Genomic DNA, 5608 nt, shown 5'->3' on the forward strand with positions numbered 1-5608 from the left:
AATAAAATAAAAAAGTTTTGTGGTGGAAAGAGCCATCTGGCCCCGGGCAGACCTACCAGGCTCCTGGGAAGAGCTACCTGGGCCCTGGGGAGAGCTACCTGAGCCCTGGGGAGAGCTACCTGGCCATCGGGGAGAGCTGCCAGGCCATCGGGGAGAGCCACATGGCAGGGGAGAGCCTACCAGACCCTAGGGAGAGCCGCCAGGCCCCTGGGGAAAGCCACCTGGGCCCTGGGGAGAGCTACCAGGCAGGGAAGAGCTTCCTGGCCCCTGGGGAGAGCCACCAGGCCCTTGAGGAAAGCCACCAGGCCCCTGGGGAGAGCTGCGTGGGGCGAGCTACCTGGTATGTATTAGAAAATTTATCTAAGCCACTTTCCTCTATCTCCCCCTCCAGTACACCTGTAAGTAACCCCTCCAAGGGCCATTTCTTTGTAACTCACAGGTTTGTTCTTTCTAGGTTTGCTCCCTTTCCTATAGGTAACCTGAACACTGGGTCTCGTTCCAGAGCCTGAACCCTGAGTCCAGTTGCAGAGACGAAAGGGAAATATAACTGATAGCTAATGAAGCGAAGGTGGATGGAGCCTCAAAGCTCAACCAGTCACTCCCACTGGACTCACACAAATACCTTGTAGATCAGAGAGCATAAAACATAATGAAAATATCTTCTAACTGAACAAGAGAGCACACACCTTCAGCTCAAGACCACCAGTAAAGTGTTAAAGCGGGTTCCCCTTCCCCTTCATTTCAACACCCTTGTTCAGCATGAAGCAGCCAGAGTCTGTGCCCCTTTTCTCGAATGGGAAACCCACAAATAAAAAAGACAATCTTTTTGTTTAAAAAAAAAAGGAAAAATTAATCACGGTTGGACCATGCCTACTATTACCCTGTCTTTTCCGGTCCCCATAAGATCTTTCTCATTTCCTTTGCCCGCTCCCTGCACTCATCAAATTGTGCAACCCACTGATTTCATCCTTACCTATCCTCACCCTTCTGCTCCCATTCCTTACCTCCTTGGGCCTCCATATGTGTTTTTTACAAGAAAAAAGAAAATTAAATCAAATCCACAAGAACCAAAATGTGACAATGAGTCATCAATCCCACCTGAATTAAAAATCCGTACCTACTGTATGCAAAACAAAACATTATTTTCTCCTGCACCATCCCCATGCCTGGTTGCCGTTCATATCGTTATGCCTTTTAAGATCTTCATTGACTGCTTTGTAGAATAAATCGCCAGGCTTTTCTTCCTGGTCTATTTTAGTCTGGAGGTTCAACTGGAACTTGCTCAGCATCATAGCAACACACAAGTACCCTTTGAGAGACGGGCAGTTGTGCAGTAGCTGCAGATGAGGTACACTGACTGGGCATTTAACCCGAGTTTCCCACATGGAAGGCAAGAATTCTACCACTACACCACCAGTGCCTCACGACACCACACAATGTCCATCAAACAGCCCAAATAGCAGCTTCATCATGCTCTGATTAGTGTGAAGGCCCTGTGCGTCACCCATGGTACTGCAGTGAGCATATACTGAATGCTATACAGAGCATTGGGGCCCAGCACCCACTTAGCACACAAATGAGAATGGTCACTAAGCAGGTCCGTTTTTTTACGAGTTACCAAATAATCTTAAATGGGTTTGTTTTCTTTAAAAATATGTATTTGTGTGATGGCTCTTTAACACCTATAGGATATACCTATACCTACAAACAACAAAGAAAAATCTGATTTGCAAAAATATAATAATTAGTCCAAATATCCAATATATATTCATTTCTAACCATAGTGGGTAATGGGGAACTTGCTCTTTTAAACTCCGAACAACAGCAATGTCCTCATCATGTTATGTATAGACAACAAACACCTCATAATGTCAATGACAGACACCATAAGTAAAACATGCAAAATTGATAGAGAAAGATAGTCTGAGTTAAATTATCAAAGTCATAGTTACAGACACAGCAAAGTGTTAGCTCAGGATAGAAAGAGATCAAGTGAAGGGAGTGATTTTAAAAAGGCAATGATAAAGGGCAGAAGGCGAGCTCTATGGGGCTAGTTAAAGAATTATCAAGTCCCTGGCAAATGCTACTGTTCTTTATGCACTGCAGACATGAAAGTGAAAGTAATGAGTTGGAATGGATATTATTAACTTTTAATTAAGTTGTTCTTAGAAATAACGCACAAACTGATCACCCACCAAAACATCTCAATTAGGAATGTATGAAAGTGTGTTCCTTCCAGCTCTTCGTCAGCTTTGTTTCAAATGAGCCAAACAGCCGAACTAGTTCAAAGACTCTACACGGAATAAATAAGCCTGGGGCTTATTTCAAGCTTTCTGTAGAGATAGTAAAATGGTCATTTTTAATGTCATCCATGTTCAGAACAAACTACAGCTGGGCATAAATCTTTTAGAATCAGAAGTTTCCCCTACCCCCTAGCTAGGTAGGAAAAGATATGAGACAAAAACAAGCTAATGTACTCAGCAGGGAGGAAAATATTAATTAGCAATTCATAACCTGAGATTACCAGTCCAATTACACTTTTAATGTGAGTTGTGGTCGATTATTAGTTTAAGGCTGACTGTACCTCTCAATATCATTATTGGCATGAAAGAGTACTAGTTATTTTAGTTGGAATTCAAACACACTGGATTCATGGCCATCAAAGGCCTCGATCGATGCAAACTCTTTGACTTGGAAGTAATAAATTATTTATTTTTATAAAGGAAAGTGCAAACAACTCTGTGTACTTATTTCCTGATAACTCTCTCCTGAGGGGTGGGGTGGGATTAGCCGGTGTTCAGGTTTGGGGCCTCAGGAATTCCACCTGTTCAAGAACATTCTAGGCTGTTGTATCCTGAAATGTACTTTTTGTAATGTTAACAGCTTGGAGATTAATGTGAATTCCATAAAAAGAGGCTTCTGCAGCCACATAACATTTTTTTTCATCCTCAGGTTCAATTCTTTCACAATTTAATATTTCCAGAATAAAGCTTTCTCTTAGAAACCATCTCAGAAATTTGTACTGGCTAAAATAAAATAAAAACTGTCATTAAATTAATGGCAAGTCTTGCACTGAATGGCATCTTAGAGGAGGTAATATGGTAGTTTAGACAAACAGGGGGTTTTTTTTAATATTTTTGCAGATTCTATTGCACATTATCATAGCAAAGTCTCTGAAAGAGCTACACTTTATAAACAAAGTTATTTGCTTTGTTTATTCCAGGTTCTCCCCAGTGTGTTTGCCCATTGATCCCTACAGTTCTTCTATAGACAGAAGTCCCAAGAAAGCCCTGGTATCATAGTCCACAGGGAGTTGAGCCGCTAACCCTTCAAATCTGCCAGCAGCTCTATGGAAGAGAGTCAGGCCCTATGCTCCTTCATGACTTACAGCCTCAGAAATCTAACGGAGGGTCAACTATGAGTTAGTTTTGACAAAACAGCAATGAATTGTGTCCTAACATTTCATTTTCTGGGAAAGATTGTATTTCCTTTATTACCCTTTGACCTGAAGCACTTGCTACAGAAGGTCAAGTATTACAGCCTTCAATATGGAGTGAAGCTCAACATCAGGAAAACAAAGATTCTCACCACTCGGGACAATTGGCAGCATCATTATGGATGGCGAAGAGGTTGAGATAGCTAACAATTTTCATTTATTTGGCTCCACAGTCAACACTCTTGATAACAGCAGCCAGGAAATCAAGAGATTAATTGCATTGGGAAAGTCAGCTGTGAGGGACCTTTCCAGAGCACTGAAGAGCAACGATGTAAGGCTGGAGACTAAGGTGTGCCTGATCTGGGCTAATCTTCATAACTGCATGCTATGCATTGGAGAGCTGGACAGTGACAAGGAATGATAGAAAGATAATTGATGCCTTTGAGCTATGGTGCTGGAGAACAAACAGGTTTCTCCTGGATAGGGTAAAGCCAGGCTGCTCCTTGGAGGCAAGGATTCTGAAGGTTTGTCTGACATATTTTGGACATGTTGCAAGGAGAGACGGGTCCTTGGAGAGGGACATCATGTTTGGGAGAGTGGAGAGAGAGTGCAGGAAAGGAAGACCCTCAACGAAATGGATCGATTCAGTGATTGGGGTAGTGGGAGTAAGTGTGTCGGAGACAGTGAGGTTGGCACAGGATAGAGCAGGGTTTAGATTTCTTTTACATAGGGTTGCTAAGAGTTGCACGCAACTTGATGTCACATAACAACCACCACCAGCCTTGGTCGAGACTCTTCCCTCCTCCTCATTACTGAGATTTAGTGATAGAGGCCCTTCAATGAGAAAAGAAAGGTAAACATGTTTCAGGGTTGACAGCACTGAATAAATGACCTAAAACTCTCAGTACACAGAAAATTCCAGTTGGGCTGGAGGCCGATTTCCTCTGCTTGGGAAACATCTGCTCTATTCACACTGATTGCTTGCTCCTACAGATGATGCACAGCTTTGTCTGCTTCAAATGCCTTTATGATGTGAGCAATGAATAGACTGAATTGAAGCCATCTGCATCGTAGGAGTGATGCACCATTTGGTGAAAGACCTCTTTCCATTCCCAAGCACTTGTCTGAAGGAACAGGAAAGTTTTCTAGAACGAGTTCCTAAATTCACCTGGTCAGCACGTTTCTGTCAAGTTTCTATCCACGTTAATACAACGTGTAATAGCAACAGCAGGAGAGTTCGTGACAGACAAGTAAATGAGGTGCTCCTAGACACAAAGGTCCATTTCCAAGGCCTACATGGGAAGCCTTAAACAAATTGATAAACTATACTGCACAGCTAGTTTTCAGTGGGTGGAGGGGTGGGGGTGAAATACTACAAATTTGTAAATAAGGCTAAAAGATTACTGAGTGCCTTTTGAAAAACATACGACACCCTGGTGGTATAACACATTACAAGTTGAGCTGCCAACTAAAAGTTGGCATTTCAAATTCACATCTATTCTCTGGGAGAAAAATGGGATAGCTTCTCCCATAAGGATTTATACTCTCAAAAATCTAATGGAAGATGACTATGAGTCACTCATGGATTTAGTTTTTCAAAAAAACATCACTATGCATTGTTTAGCAGGCCCACCTCACTTGGAGGCCTTACTGCTCAAAATGTAAGCCTTGGACTAGTAATATTTGCTTTACCTTGGATGCATCACTTGTCAGAAACCCAAATCTCTCAGTCCCAAACCCAGACTTGATTCTTTAGAATCTGCATTTTAATAAATTTCCACATTATGTTATATTCACAATAGTTTGGAAATCATTGGCCTAGACAATATAGGATTGGTGATCTACTTCTGAAATAGCAGGCCTTAGAAGACCCTGTGTACAACAGAAAAAAACTTAGACTAGCAGACATGGTCACTGAGGCTGCGATCTCAAATATGGAAACACAGAGGAGGAGTAAGCAGACACTAGTTATTATAACATGGAATGTGAGACACATGAATGTAGGAAAATTGGACATTGTAAAGAAAGAAATGGAACACATAAATATTGATCTACTATGTACTGGCAAAGTGAGATGGCTTGATATGGGATATTTTGAATCAAATGATCATATGATCTACTATGCTGGGGATGAAAAGGTGAAAAAATGAGGTTTCTTTCATGATTAAAAAA

General features: G+C 41.7%; 1 protein-coding gene across 2 annotated transcripts in view; it reads right to left on the reverse strand.

The window, feature by feature from the left end:
• Positions 1-5608, reverse strand: part of TPH2 (tryptophan hydroxylase 2) — a 224742-nt gene that overhangs the window by 65853 nt on the left and 153281 nt on the right. The window lies entirely within an intron of this gene.

Source organism: Elephantulus edwardii, unplaced genomic scaffold, assembly GCF_000299155.1.
Source record: "Elephantulus edwardii isolate Elephantulus edwardi_28Jun2011 unplaced genomic scaffold, EleEdw1.0 scaffold00021, whole genome shotgun sequence".
Taxonomy (NCBI): Eukaryota; Metazoa; Chordata; class Mammalia; order Macroscelidea; family Macroscelididae; genus Elephantulus; species Elephantulus edwardii.